The following is a 15,105-nucleotide window of genomic DNA, read 5'->3' as shown; positions in this document are numbered from 1 at the left end:
AACCCCCATATACCCACTGAGAACAGGAATATGCACCCTGTAATGGTCGTACCATTGTATCTTGACATTCGCAACCTTTTTAATAGTCATTCAGTATTTTTTTGTTTTGAATATATTTTATTGAATTTTTGTGGATTTCATACATCTTAATCATATTTAGCCCCTTCTCTATCTGCACCTCCCCCATAGCCTGCCCACAGGCCTTCATGCATTTTATCATATTTGTTAAGACTTATCAAGTCAAGTTTGTGTACCCAGATGTCCCTCGGTGTGAGGTCATCCACTGGAGCCTTTTCAACCTGTCTAGCAACACTCCCTTAAGAAGATCAACTCTCCCTCACCCGGCAGTGACCCCCTGCCAATAGGTCCTCCCTAAGGTTGGGGCCTGCTGCCCATTTCCCCACTTCTATGCTGGGTTTTCTCTGATTGTTTGCATGGTCTTGTGCATGCTGTCACCATTAAATTTGCAACATTTTAATTTGATTTTTACAGGAGCTCACAGCTGGGCTTATCTGGAGTCCCAGAGACTCTGAACTTGGACTTCTGTGCAGTTCTGAGAGTGTTCAAACTTTGAAGCCTCTTGGAGAGAAACAATATGTTCTGTGAGATGTACATGAAACTTTGGGGGCCAGGAACAGAAAGCTTCACTTTGGATCTTCAGTGGACCTCAAAGGTCTAGAGTTTTGCTCCCCAGGGCTGTGCTGTTGAGAGACTATGGAAGCTTCCAGAGGTGAGTCTGAATATAACTTGTGCTCTTGAAGGGATAACAGAACGTATCCCCTCCTCTTTCTTCTTTTCAGTCCCTGGCTCACCATTTGCTCACCAGACACTCACACCATGAAGTGCGTCCTCATCTGAAGCCCAAAAGGCAGGGGAGGTCAACTGACCATCAACTGGAATGTCTAAAACTTGTGGGAAAAAAAATAAAACTTTTCAGGCAGTGTATGGTGGCAGGAGGCCAGGGGCAGGGGGTCATCCTCGGTGAAATGGAAGCCTGGGATGGTCTACATAGTGACACCCAGGCCAGTTAGGGATACATAGCGAGACCTTGTCAGAAAAAGAAAATAATAAATAAAACTTTTCTCTCATCAAATTATCCCAAATGTTTGTAGTATTAACACAAAGATGCTGTGTGTGATAGCACACACCTTTAACCCCAGCACTCAAGAGGCAGAGGCAGGCAGATCTCTGTGAGTTCAAGGCCAGCCTGGTCTACATAGCGAGTTCTGGTCAGCTGAGTCTACAGGGACAACCTGTCGAGAAAGAGAGAGAGAGAGAGAGAGAGAGAGAGAGAGAGAGAAAGCAGAGTGATTGAACTGACTTCCCTGTAGTTCCACAGAACCAGAACATCAATGTACCTGGTCTTGTTTCTCCACAGCCACTGGCACTATTGGAGAAAGATCTAAGATCTAGAGAATGATGCAAGAGTTAACACAAATTCACTTGAGTATGGAAGTGTATGCACAGCTGAAGATCATGAATCTCACAGACTCGCTGGATAAATTTCACCCTGTCTCTGAGGACAGACACTTTTGGAATAATTCACACAGATGCTGCTTTCAGCGAACACAAAAGCAGACCTGCTCTAAGTGTCCTCTCGGGCAGCACCATACGTTGCTCCAAAAGTATTCATTAAGCCTGAATAGTCTAACAACCTTTGCTTCCTCAGAAGCTACTCCTAGAAAAATAGCACTGACCATAAGCAGCAGTTGTGAGATTTATAAGTCAACCAATCAATAATTCCCAATGGATTCTATGATAAAATGTAAAGCATCTAATTGTGTGCCTAGTAAATGGCGTCTGAGTGCTCTGAACAGTAACTGTGTCACACTTCATTGTATGTTAGCTGTGTTGTGTTTACATACAGGGCCCCACTCTGGAGTCACACGGTGGCACATGCCTTTAGCCCAGAAGTCCCGATGATCCCCCCTCAGTCCCTCAAGTGCTGGGGTTATAGGCATGTGATACTATGCACAGCTACACATCTATTTTTTAAGCTATGTAACCACATAATCAAGAGAGTAATTATATTCACTGGTACAGGAAGAACAAAGATGCATTTAAAAAATTCTTTCTTCATGCAAAAGAGTTTTATTATGTGGGCATCAGAAGTAATGATCACAAGTTTTAGAAAGGTGTTTTTGAAGGGGAGTGACTCATATGAGCTTTTCTTATGAGAAATATTTATAGAATATCACAACAGAACTGTAGGCTACAGCAGGCAATTAAAAAATAACACTTATAATGGGGTGAATACCAATACTTAGAACTGTTAATGATACAAAACATTCCTTAGAAGGGTCATCTATATTAAAATAGCAGCTGAGATAAGTTTCTTCCAATACTAGTCTTATCCTAAAAATAACCATAGGTCCTTTAAACATACAGTTGATAAGTGTACTGGAGAATGAGTGAACTGGTCAAAAGCAATGGTCTTAATATCCACACTTAGCAACAATGATAAATTATTCTCAGGATACTACGAGTCGGAAATTTTAAGAGTAATGACCATGTTAATTATGTTATGATATAACGGGTTTAGGAAGGAGTTTTAACTACCTGTCACTTGAGAGATTGAAAAACTTTGCTAAGATGGCTACTATTGTGGATGGTCAGAAGACACTTGTGGAACATGGGGTAACAAGATCTGGTTATGGATATGGTGAGAAATTACATGGGATGAATGGAAAACACCACTGATACTAATCCAGGTAGAGCTGAGCGGAGGCTCACTGTGTTTCTCTGAGGAAAAAAATGATAACCAGAAATTGATAAACGCTTCCCATTAAGCATTCACCCATTCCCGGAGCAATTTCCTACAGGATAGTGTCCCAATGTTGCCATACGGTTGAGTCTCTTCTTGTGACATCATGCTATCACAATGGCCTGTTTATTCTCACTGAAACAGCTCTCATTGATTCAAGTACTTCATATACCTATGAACCTATTAAATACTCCCCTGTCCCCCTTCCCTTCCATCCTGTAAACTGAATTGGCCATTTAAATTGAGATAGGCGATGGTACTGAGTAACGGGTAGGCCTCAAGTCTGAAGAGACTATCTAGACATCTTATCTTGCTTGTTCTGAAACAAATCAACCAATTCTTCTTTAACCCACCAAGATACGAGCTTCCCAAGCGTCTTGTAGAGGGGTATCCTCCGAATGAAAAGACTAAAGTCAAGAGGCTCTGAGGTTGTCCTTTCGTTATTTCACTCCACTGTTTTTAATTCATCAACTCAATTTCATCATCCTCTTGGCTTTTTATGTATTATAAAAGACAGAGGCTGTATTTTCCTCTAAATTTATAAGAATAAAGTCTTGATAATTTCAAATTATTTACTGAAACTTAATTTACAAATAAAATTCACCCATTTGAAATATATGCCTCAATGATTTTTATTATATTTATAGACATAAAAACTATCACGATTTTAGAACAATTTCATCTTCTGTATGGAAATAGGCAACGAAAACCACCGAACAGGATCACTCTGTGAAGGAGAAAAACAGCGTTTTGACAAACTGCTGGGCTACCTCTCAAAGACAGATCAATAGCAACTAACAAAAGAATTAGGATAGATTTTATAGGAAGTTAGAGACTTCAGTGGTTTTCCATAAGGCTCTTGCCCAGGGACGGTGGATAGGGGGTTGGGCAACCACTGAATTGGAGGATGAGGGAACTGTAACTTTCCTAATAAACAGGGAGTCTGGTGTCTGCTGGGGGTATTTGTGAAACCTGGTTTCTGCCAAGGGGATTTGCAAAACCCAGTTTCTGCATGGAGGATTTGCAGAGACTGGTTCCTAAGGAATGCTCTTTCGATTCTCCTCTTCCTGGTTATGGAGCCTGTTGGCCTGACATTCTGAGAGGCTTGGCAGCTCTGTAGCCATTTTGATGACCTAACGTCTTCCAAAAAGAAATTCCAAGCTTATTAGCGGATGTTATTTGCCCCTCTCCCAGACGCAGGCACACATCAGCCTAATTTCTGTCCGTGTAGATTTACCAATCCTATCCTTCTCTCTAAGTGTAACTGATCACCACCTTTAGTGACCTGCTTCTTTCAAGTCCATCTTTTCAAATTTCATCCTTGTTGAAACATGTAGCAATACTGCACCCCTTTTTCTTCCCAAATAATATTCCACTGCACAGATAGACATTGTATTTTATGTTTCAGTTTGGTTATTTATTACTGTGGTTGTTATGATAAAATACTGACCAAAACCAACTGTAGATGAAAGGGTTTATTCCAGTTCAGGGTTTAGTTCATCACTGAGGGAAGACAGGGCAAGAACTTAAGGCAGGAACCTGGAGGCAGGAACTGAAGCAGAGACTTGGAGGTCTGCTGCTTCCTGGCACACCTCCCTTGGCTTGCTCAGCTACCTTTATATACCCTCATCCCTCATCTGCCACTGTGGGCTGGGTGTCCCCACATTAACCAGCAATTCAGAAAATGCCTCAGGACACAGGCCAATCTGATCTGGGAAATTCTTCAGTCCAGGTTCCCTCTTCTTTCTATATTTGTGTCAAACTGACAAAAACTAGCCCTCACATTTAGCCCTCACATTCATCAGTTGAAAGACAATTCACCTGTTTCTATTTTTAGGCTATTATGAATAACATTGTTACAAATAAATGCAGATGTTTATGCAAACATTTGATTTTCTTTCTATTAGATATATAACTACCAGTGTATTGTTAGTTATATGGTATGTCTAGATTAATGGATTTAAGGAACTGTCTAGTTTTCATTACCCCTATCAACTTTGAGACCTCTCATTTATCTAAACCCAAAGCTACAATTTTTGTTCCCTGACATTTTGTTACTGTAGTGGGTCTAAAGTGACTTTGACTTTCAATATGCTGATTATAATGGTAAGTATGTTTGCATGTATCTAACAAGCTCTGTTTGTCTTCTGTTCAGAACTGGAACCCCAGATTTTTACACTTATTGTACTTTAGCACTAACTTACAATGGTTCTTCTTATGGTCCACACACAAGACCTCTACATGTATATTATTTGAAGTATATTTTGTCATGCTATGAATCCTTTTTTTTGAGTCTCCCTGTAGCCCCAGCTGACCTGGAATTCACTATGTAAATTAAGCTGACCTCAATTGCACAGAGATCCACCTGTTTCTGCCTCCTGAGTGCTGGAATTAAAGGCATGTGCTACCACACCTGACTATGGGTCGTTTTCAAGGCATAATTTACAGCAAATAATTTTTTATTTACTTATATATTCTTTCATTGTTTTTTCATTTTAGTTCCATATCTAAGCAGCAATTACAGAGCCCAAGATCATGCAGACTTACTCATAAGTAGTCCTCTAAGAATTTTAGAGTTTAGTTCTTACACTTTATTATATGGCTCAATTTGAGATTACTTCTGTATATGGTAAGTATACAACATCATTCTCAGAATATGGATATGTAGCTGTCTCAGCGTCATTTGTTAAAAAAGACTTTTGTTTCTGATTCAATTCGTTGGTTGCTTTGTCAAAAAGCAGCTCACCACAAATATGAATTCAATATTATAGAATTTAAAATGAGACTATGACCTGAAAATTTTCTGGAACATCTTATTATCGTAGCAAATAATCACTAATGAGTTTAAAAATAGCTGGCCAATACCCAGCTCATAGACACAATATGGTAGAAAAGACAGAATGTGTCTGTACTCACACCATCCCACCGAATGTGTCTACCCACACCCTCCCACTGACAGTAGGTTCAGAGGACAGTGTCACCATCTGAGAAGTGGGCAATAGTGCCACGTGCTTTGCCATGGAAATGGCACATGCACAAGGAGGTGGCCACCAAAAGATTTTAGGCAACGTATGAAGCCTGGTGACGGCTAAGGCGCAGCTGCCATGAGTGAGGTGTCTGTCCATGGGAAGGGATAGCAGGACATGAGCAGGATATGAGAGTCACTTGCTCAGTAGACTGGTTCAATGTAGGACTTTAATGCAGTGGAAAATGTGAATCAAGAAATGGACATGGAAACCAAATCAATATGGCAAATTTGGGGGGAATAACAAGGTTGTGTGGAAAATGTGGTGTAGCTACATAATGGGAATTTTTCAGCCATGAAGAAGGAGGTTACGTTGTTTATGGAATTTATATTGTTTTTAGAAGGAAGGATACCGTTATACTGCATGACAATGGATGCAGCTGGGGATAATCATATTCAGAGAATTAAGCCAGTCTTGGAAAGACAAATATTCTGTCTTTTCTCATTTTGGCTCTCCTAGACTTTACATAGATAAATCATGTATGTATGTATGACATAAAAGTAGCTGTGAAACTGTCTAGGGAAGCAAAGGGGACTAACAGGAGGGAAGAAGGGAGGAAGAGGTGAGAGAGCGGGGGATGTGCTGCACGCACAATATACAATATATGTGTACTTGAAAAGACAATAAAAGGAATAGACTGACAATTTACTTAAGATACTCAGGATAAGAAATTTGGAAGAGCTTTCACTCTATGGCTACTTAGATGGTTTCCACAGAATGCATTCTTGGCTAGAGGGATGGCATGTGGAAAAGTGAGACGAAGGGGCAGCACATCACAGGCAGCAATGTCTACAACTAGGAAACGCTTATTGAGACCTTGAACCAGGGTCTATCCCACTTACTTTATATATAATCTCTCACCCACTTTTCATGAGTCTAAGAAGAGGTTAACCTTATAATATTCAATAAATGGGACAAAACTGAGATTTTAAAATGTTACTTGTCTGGTTCAAGTTTTACAGTCATAAAATAGCCAAACTGAGATTTAAAACAAGATCTGACTGACTTAAAATTAGATGATGTCACTATAGCAGTGAATATGGAGGAAAACTGCACAGGACCAAGCTTGTTGTTCTAAAATAATGCATAAATTGTATGTAACTTAGACGCCAAAGGCTATAAATTGCAGAGTTCCTAACCTTCACTGGCTATTAGCACTGCTGACAAGCTAATCACCAGTATTAGAAGCTTCTGAGTTGAGTGAGCTCCGATTTCTTCACCCTTCAGTGTATTACTTTTACCAAGAATACATCTCTTTTTTTTTCACATATCTATTTTAGTTCATCGCTACACTTAAATTTGACAATTTTAATGTCTCCCAAACTAATCTTTTTATATCTTATTTCATGTTACATAAATCCAGGCGATTAGTGCAGAATCACCCCGCAGGGCAGCTCTGATCAGAGCACGCTATGCTCAATACCACCCCATGCTCTCCTTGTCTTCACCAAATCAAGTACACATAACTGCCCTTTGCATCTCAGGACCTCACAGCAGAGCCATTAATCCTGTTCCAGTGTAGACACTTCGACCTCCCTGTGACCAAACTGTATCACTTACTGTTGATGAAAAGCAATCCAACTTTTCATTCTTTATCTAAGCATGGACTGCCCACTCCCCACCTGTCTACTGAATTCTAATCCGTCTCAACTGCCACCTGCTCCAGGAATACTATGCTAATTTTCTCACCATAATACTGCTCTCTTTTAAGCACAATGGGATTTGGGGGTATCTCATAGCTCTAATTATTTTAACATTGGCCATGGATCTAATCCCCCATTCTAGATTTCAAGTTCTATTAGCAAAATTCATGCTTTCTTCTCTTAATTAGATGAGCACTCACCTGATTCTTTGAAGTTATAGGCATTAAATGAGAATTATTGGACTAATTTATTGAAATAAAATAAACATAGTGATCTATTCATTAGAACTATCATAGTTATAAATGACTTATGAATCATTTGGCTCAGAAAAAGTATGTATAGGTTCTTAGCAGGCATTTCACAAAAGAATAAATGCAAATGGCCAACATGTTATCAATCATGTGAGGTCGGATAATCACAGCTTTTGTCTAGTACCTCCACCCATGCTCAGGCAAATAACCATTAAACTTAGTGGGTCACAAAAGAGAAAAAGAAAGACATGAAAGAAAGAAGAAAGGTGTTGGGAAGAAGGTTTCAGCGGGGTGGGAAGAGGATGAGATTTTAAAAGGTTAATTAAATAGAATTATGAGTGACAGCAATTGTTACCAGGGGCTACAGAGAGTTGGAAGTTGTTACTCAAATAACACAACGTTTCACTTACCTAAGAGGAATATGTATAAGAAGTCTATTGTACATGCTGATGATGACAGTTATAATAATATACAGTATCCCTGAGACAACATATTTAAAGCATACTGACCCTCTAAAATGATTATCATATATGAAAATGCATGTGCTGACTTAGGCATTCTACAATGCACACAAATTTCCAAGCAATGTAATGTGCATCAAAAATATATGCAAATTCAATTAGTTGTAAAAAGTTTAAATGCATACCAAAGGATAGACTAAAGAGGGCCCAGCATTTAGAGTCTAAGTGTAACAAGTAGTCTTGTAAAAATGGTTATGGCCCTCCCCCAAATGTGGAGGGCACTGTCCCATAGGATCCTGGACTGAATAACGAGAAAGTGAGCCGGACCCCAGCACTCCTCTGTCCCTGTCTATGGACTCTGGTCTTCCCACTTCAGATAACCCAACCGAGAAACTTGGAAACTCCCTAATATGCCCAGAGATGTGTTTCTATGGTGATTCTAAATCTCATCATGGAATTTAACCACAACTAAACAAACAACCCACTTTAAGGCATGAAGACTCGAGTTCAATCCCCAACATTTGTGTGTAAACGCATGCACACAGATCAAAGATCTTGCAGGAACTTTACTAAACAAGACCTACAGATGGAAAATGGGCATGTGAAAAATATGTTTCACGATATATGTGGGTAAGGAATGCAAAAGAAACAACAGTGGAATACCTACCACAACATATCAAATATAAGGACCCACATCCACAACACTGCAGCACCGAATGCCACCAAGGTGGGGGAGTGAGAACTTTCACTCTTTACTGACAACAGTAAAAATGATACAGGATCGTTGGACAAAGGCTTAGAAATTTCTTTAAAAACTAAATGCATTCCAACCACAGCATCCAGAAACCATGTTCCTCGTTCAATGGAACTGGAAATTCCTATCTAGACAGAAACCTGTAGATGGATGCTTACAGCAGAGTGACTCGCAAAAGAAACCAAGACACCCTTCCACAAGTAAATGAACAAAAGTATTGAGCAAATCCAGACAACACAGTATTAGTTGGCACTAAAAACCAGATGACCTGTCAAGCTATGAGAAGACATGGAAGAAACTTTATTACCTATCACTAAGTAAAACACAGCAGTCTGAAAAGGCCGCACTGCACACGACGTGCCGGAAGCCATAAACAGATCGCTGACTGCGGAGGTCAAGAGGAAACTGGGTGAAGTAGGCAGACAGGCATTCTACAGCCATGAAAATAGTCGGCTTTAGTTAAGACCAGGTAAAAACTAAGCTTGAACAGAGTTCTTTGGCTTCAGTGTGGAAAAGAAGAGTCAGTACTTTCCGACTGTGCAACAACTAATGTCTGTAGCACATTCATGATTACGAGTTCTCAGAACCTGATCTACTTCCTCTGATTAGGAAATTCCCCTTTTCATGAGCCTTGGGAGGAAATGACGACACCTTCCTAAGAAGCTGAAAAGGTCTTGACACTTTCTGAGACTTTGCAGCGAGGACATGGCACATGGCCCAGACTTCATCATTAGACTCATCGGCATGGCTCACAGGAAGGCTGGGTCAGCAGCAGCAGGACTGGCTGTGTCCGGTATGACAACTGTATTCACAGTGGAGAGAAGGGAGTTACGATGGGGTCACTAAGACTGCTTGTGCAAGAAAGGTCATCTTACAAGGTTATCCCTAGCTACCATCTAGACTCTTTGCTCCCAGGCTTCCACATTCCCTAATTTACTGTACATAACCTCTTGGTACACACAATATGGATTGTACTCAACACCTTCTGGGAGTCTGGAATTTGGGCATAGGCCAGGAAGAGGATGCTTCTACAAACAGACCTAATAAAAACTTTGGGGACAGAGTCTCCAAAGAGCTTCCCTAGCTTTGAACATACTTCCTTAGAGGAAATCAATGCAGCCTATATGCCTCCATGGGGAGTGGGCTCTTGGAAAAGTGCTCCTGGTTTCCCAGAACTGTCCTATGAACCTGTTCCCTGTGCTCATTTTTCTGTCCTCTTTCACTATAATAGCTGTCAGTACAACTGTATGGTGAGTCCTGTGATGCCTCTGAGCTGAGTATCCAAACAGGGAGTAATTTCTAGAGATCACAACATGGACATCAATGGCAGCGGTCTCCCTTAACAGTCCACTGAAGAAGTATAATTTAACTGTACAGGCCTGGACCTGTTTTCTGAACCTTCTGACAATTTCATGGGCTATCTAACTTTCTTTACATACATTCCTCCTTTAGTCAGAACTGACTTCTGCCACTCGAACTTAAGAACCATGTATGATGATATAAGCTCCAAGTTGGTTTACTGTCATTTATTTTTCCCATGCTGGGGCTCGAACTCAGGGCCTCCCCTCATGCATACTAGGCAAATGCTCTGTCACAGAGCTGTATACTCAGGTCGAGTTCCTCTTCACTACTGTTCATTTTTGATGCTTTGCTTGTTAGCTTTAGCCTTTATCAGTCGAGCTATTGGTCCATCCCACTCTAGTTCATTTTCATGGACGATTCTCCTGCCTCTCTTCTCCTCCTAAGTAATGGTGACTTCACATTACCTGTCCAAGAAGATTACCCAGGATATCTTGAAGCTACAGTATCATACTAATATCCAGCACCTCTCTACTTCACAACATTGTCTCCCCCCTCTGGCCAAGTTGCCTCCTGAACCTCACCACAATTTCTTCCTTCTTTGTTTCTTTTGTTCATGCTGGACAGAAGAAACAGTAAACCTTCAACTTTATGCCCTTAGGCTTTGTCCAAACCAACTGTAATCAGTTGAATTATTTTACTATAGCCTCGTGGATTGAACAGTAAGCAGGACCCAGGATCAGTATCTCTTTCCATTGTACTTATTGCTGGTGATGAATCCTGACTTGCCTGCCCATCTCAGACCTGGCCTCCTGCTCACACATCTATCTACATGCTTTGATTCCTTACATGCAGTGAGCCCTTACATTGACAATTTCATTATTTGAACAATGGGCATCTTCCTTACACACCTGGCTCTCCTGCTGAATACTCGATTTGGGTCTAACCCCAACAATGGCTGCACAAAACCCTCACCAAATCCACAACATTTTCTACCAAGTCCCAGGAGGCTCTCCCCAAAGGTCCTGTCATACAAATGCATTCCAAGGGCAATGACTCCACTTAGTCACTGTCTCTACTTTATCTTGGTTCGTCATCCCCCAGACATTTGCTCTTTACTATTCTTTAGAAGACTCGAGAAACAAACCCACAGACTGCAAAAGCAACTTCCCTTGATTTGGTTCTGCCTCAGCTCAGCGCATTCCTAATGGGTTTTATGGTAGGCATTGTGAAAGTTAGTTTTTATTAAACAGATTTATTTTTGAAACCCATATAGTACTATATGTACTATCACTCAATTAATATTTCATAGTTTTTAGAAATCTACCATCATAAATGCTGAATGACTCCTGCTGGTTAGCTTTCATAGTGCTAGAAGACGCTATGCACGCTACGGGCAGGGAACGGTGATCACTAGTCTTACCCAGCTGTGAACACTGTGAACTACAAGATCAACAAATTTGAGGAAATATGCCCATTGGTGGCACAAATGTTTGGGAGTAAGCAACCACCTACTAATTGGATTTAAGGACCACTTAACAAGATAGAGCTCATACCTGACACGTGTTATCAGGGCCAAGAACCCATGACTAGACAAAGTCAGGTCGCAGGGGAGAACTTACTACTATCGTTCTGCTAAACTGTCTCATAATGACCTACTGTTACCCATAGATTAAGTGCATCTCTCCATCTCACCGAAGAAACTTCCTACAACAGATGAAGATTAACACAGCGACCCACAGCTGGTCAACATGCAAAGCACAAGAGACTGCAGAGTGCTCGGCCCTAAATGAAACCCCTATTTCACACCTTCTGCTCCCAAGGCTAGGGGATCATTGTGGTAGAGAGGACAGAAAGATTTCCAGAGCTGGATGTGGTGAATGAATACAGGGAAACTGTGCTGTCTGGATATGGCACATGACACATGTAATAGTACACATACGAACCCATGGCAGTTATGAAAGTACGAACAATATCTGTCCAAGTCAGTGGATACAGGAACCTAGCATGGATGGGGAAGATGGGCAGGGAGCCCCAGCCCAGCTGAAGGTCCTTGGCAAGTGACAGATGTTGGGAAAGGGAGAGACAGTTTTCCTCACTGAAGTGAACTTGGTATACTGACCAGACTCCAAGGGATAGACTCACACCATGAACACTTGGGAGACAGATCAGATTCAGTAGACCTTTAAAAAAAGATAATAAAAATAATAGAGGACATGAAATTCAGAGTAAGGTGTGGGTGGAGATGGGGAGGGGAGTCTGACTATGATGAAAATACACTGTATGAAATTCTTTTTGAGATGGGGTCTCCCTGTAGGCCCAGCTGGCCTGGAACTTACTATGTAGACCAGGCTGGCCTTGTCACAGAAATCTACTTGCTCCTGCCCCCTTCCCAAGCGCTGGGATTAAAGGTAACCACCACTCCTGGATTTGTAGGGAATTCTCAAATCGATTAAAAAAAAATCCACCATTGTAAACTCGAATCTCAGAACCTATCTCCACACTAATTCATCAAATACATTACTATGTTTCATAAGTTAACTTGGTAAGCTATTGAAGATATTTTTTTCTAGTTGTCTATGTATTCCACAACAAATAATACAGAAGTATAAATGCAATAAATGCTAAAAACAGCAAAACAATATATTAGTGACCCAGGTGCCTGGACAGAAATGAGGTAGCTAGCCTGAGGCCTTTCTGGAAGGATAGCGCAAACACAGTTACAGACTGCATTTGAGGTAGTAGGTCTTATGGAGTCTTGGGGGATCCACAGAAATACCATGCTCACTCCCAACACTTACCATCTTATCTGCCTTTAAAAGATTTGCCTAAATTAATTGACATAATGGAAGAGGGAATGGGTTAGAGAGTCAGGCTGCTGCACCCAAGTCAAGCTTTCGTATTCACGTACTATGAGATCTCCAGTACACACAACTCTTCAACCTAAGCTTTCTTACTTGAAGAATGATAATGTTCCCTGACATGTCTATCTTATTGAACAAGAGAGTACTTAGCATATCACTTGACCTAGCTACAGTGCTCAATAAATGTTATAATTGTAAAAACATCTAAAATTTGTTACTCGAAGGAAGAGTAACTTTAAAGTCACTTGATTCTTCAGTCAGTTTTGTATCATCTCAGTATTTTTATCACCACCCCAGATACATGAATATTTAACAAATGTGTGGCTGAATAGATCAACACATCACTTTTACCTTGGTATAAACATTTTATCAAATGTCTCCTCAGTACACGTACACAGAACATGTAGACACTGGAGCCTAGAGGGATGAAGAAGGTACAAGGAAAACATCAAAATTTAAATGTCTAGGCAAAATCAGCCACCCCACATGCATTGCAAATAAACTCATAAAGTCACACAAAACAAGATCATATTTTAACACTAGCAGGACAGTGCAGCCTGGCCCTGAGCTCTCTGATACAGCTGTTAGGAAACAGAGAACAACAGGAAGTATGGCAGAATAGCCTGAGGCTACTGATCTATGCAAGATAATGCTCTTTCCTGTTTTAACCCTTCCACAAAGGACATCTATGTGCGGGTAATTTCTGCCCTAGGGCACCTGCCTGGATTTCTTTCCAATAATAAGAGCTGGACAGTTAGGCTACAGCATGCAAATGCCTGTGCAGAGGCATGTTTGTTTTAAAGCTGTAACAGTTACGATTTCAAAAACAAATTAAACTAGGGAGTTCTGCAGAAAGCCAGTTAACCAATTTAAGCAGCAACTTAATGCAAATCAATGCCCCTTACTTTCACCCAACATGATGTTTTGTGATTGGGGAGGCCAGTCTCTAAGAGACCATCCATAGCAAGCAAGCGACTGTTCAAAGTGACTCCACATCCTGTACAAGCATTCCACTGGGACAGCCCTGTTAAGTATGGGTTTTGATTTCTCTTAAATTTCTACCCCTGTCATGTAGTTTTTAATATCATTAAAAACATAATTGGAAAATATGTATGTAGAGCACAGAGTTAAGAATCATAACAATGAGATTCTAATATTTGCCCCAACTCCAGTAAACGATAGAATATGTGAAGCCCTCCTCCTTGGCCCCCTGCCCTGTACTCCCAAGACCCCTGCCCCTCTTCAGGACTAACTGCTCTTTTTCGCTTCTGTAAACTGCTTGACTGCTTGATTGAAAGGACAAACTGTATTGACCCCATTTTGACTGTTTCAGGCAAGCCTGAACATGCCCAGGCATGTCGTAATCTCCACCTGCCACCCCCACCCCAAGAGGCCAAGCAAGCCCAGACATATAGCAGCCTTATAAGGTAGAAACAAAGCCTTCCAGCTCTACAGATAACAGTCAGCACATTCCACAGCTCTGAGGGTAGCACCCACCAATCAGAAGCCCCCAGGACTGCATCCCTTATAACCAATCAATTCAAAACGCGGGCTCCTCAGGCCAATCAAAGTGTGACTGTTATTCCCCTCCTCCCTTTGTCTACAACCTATAAAGGGCTTCCACCCCCTGTGATGGGGCTCTCAGCACAGATCCATTGAGTTGGTGAGATCTGAGAGCCGGAGCTTAAGCCCGAATAAAGACTCTTTGGTCTTGCATGCCCTCTGGATTCCATGGTTATTCTTGGGGGTCCGTTCTCTAGGCACAACAAATACGCACAAGAAAGACTTTTCACAAATAAAAGATTTTATGTGTTTTCTGAAATAAGGCTAACATGTAGATGATTTTTCCTTGCTTTGTTCTTTTTCACAAATTTTAGTTCTTACTATAAGCCCTTTAGAAAGCTAGTTCAAGATGGCTGGAAAGATAGCTCAGTGGTTAAGAGCACTGACTATTTTTGCAGAGGACCCGGGTTCGAGTCCCAGCACCCACATGGCAGCTAATAACTGTAACTCCAGTTCCAGGGGGTCCTACGGGATCCAACA

The 15,105-nt window shown here is 41.1% G+C and overlaps 1 protein-coding gene across 4 annotated transcripts in view; it reads right to left on the bottom strand.

Annotated features, from left to right (window-relative positions):
• The window catches only part of Naaladl2 (N-acetylated alpha-linked acidic dipeptidase like 2), a 1,296,606-nt gene extending 1,283,131 nt beyond the window's left edge, over window positions 1–13,475 (bottom strand). For 3 of the 4 annotated variants that reach the window (XM_029560548.1, XM_029560545.1, XM_029560549.1), the window contains exons 1-2: window positions 13,414–13,475; window positions 12,321–12,381 (exon numbers count right to left, since the gene is read on the bottom strand). The gene's annotated coding sequence lies outside the window, so the exon portion shown is untranslated. The remainder of the gene's footprint in view (window positions 1–12,320; window positions 12,382–13,413) is intronic. The other variant, XM_029560547.1, reaches the window with a different exon arrangement.
• Window positions 13,476–15,105: the final 1,630 nt, after the last annotated feature.

The sequence above is a fragment of the Nannospalax galili genome, unplaced genomic scaffold, assembly GCF_000622305.1.
Source record: "Nannospalax galili isolate Female #2095 unplaced genomic scaffold, S.galili_v1.0 scaffold572, whole genome shotgun sequence".
Classification (NCBI taxonomy): Eukaryota; Metazoa; Chordata; class Mammalia; order Rodentia; family Spalacidae; genus Nannospalax; species Nannospalax galili.
Note: the sequence above shows the minus strand (reverse complement) of the source record. Positions and strands in the feature narration are given on the sequence as shown.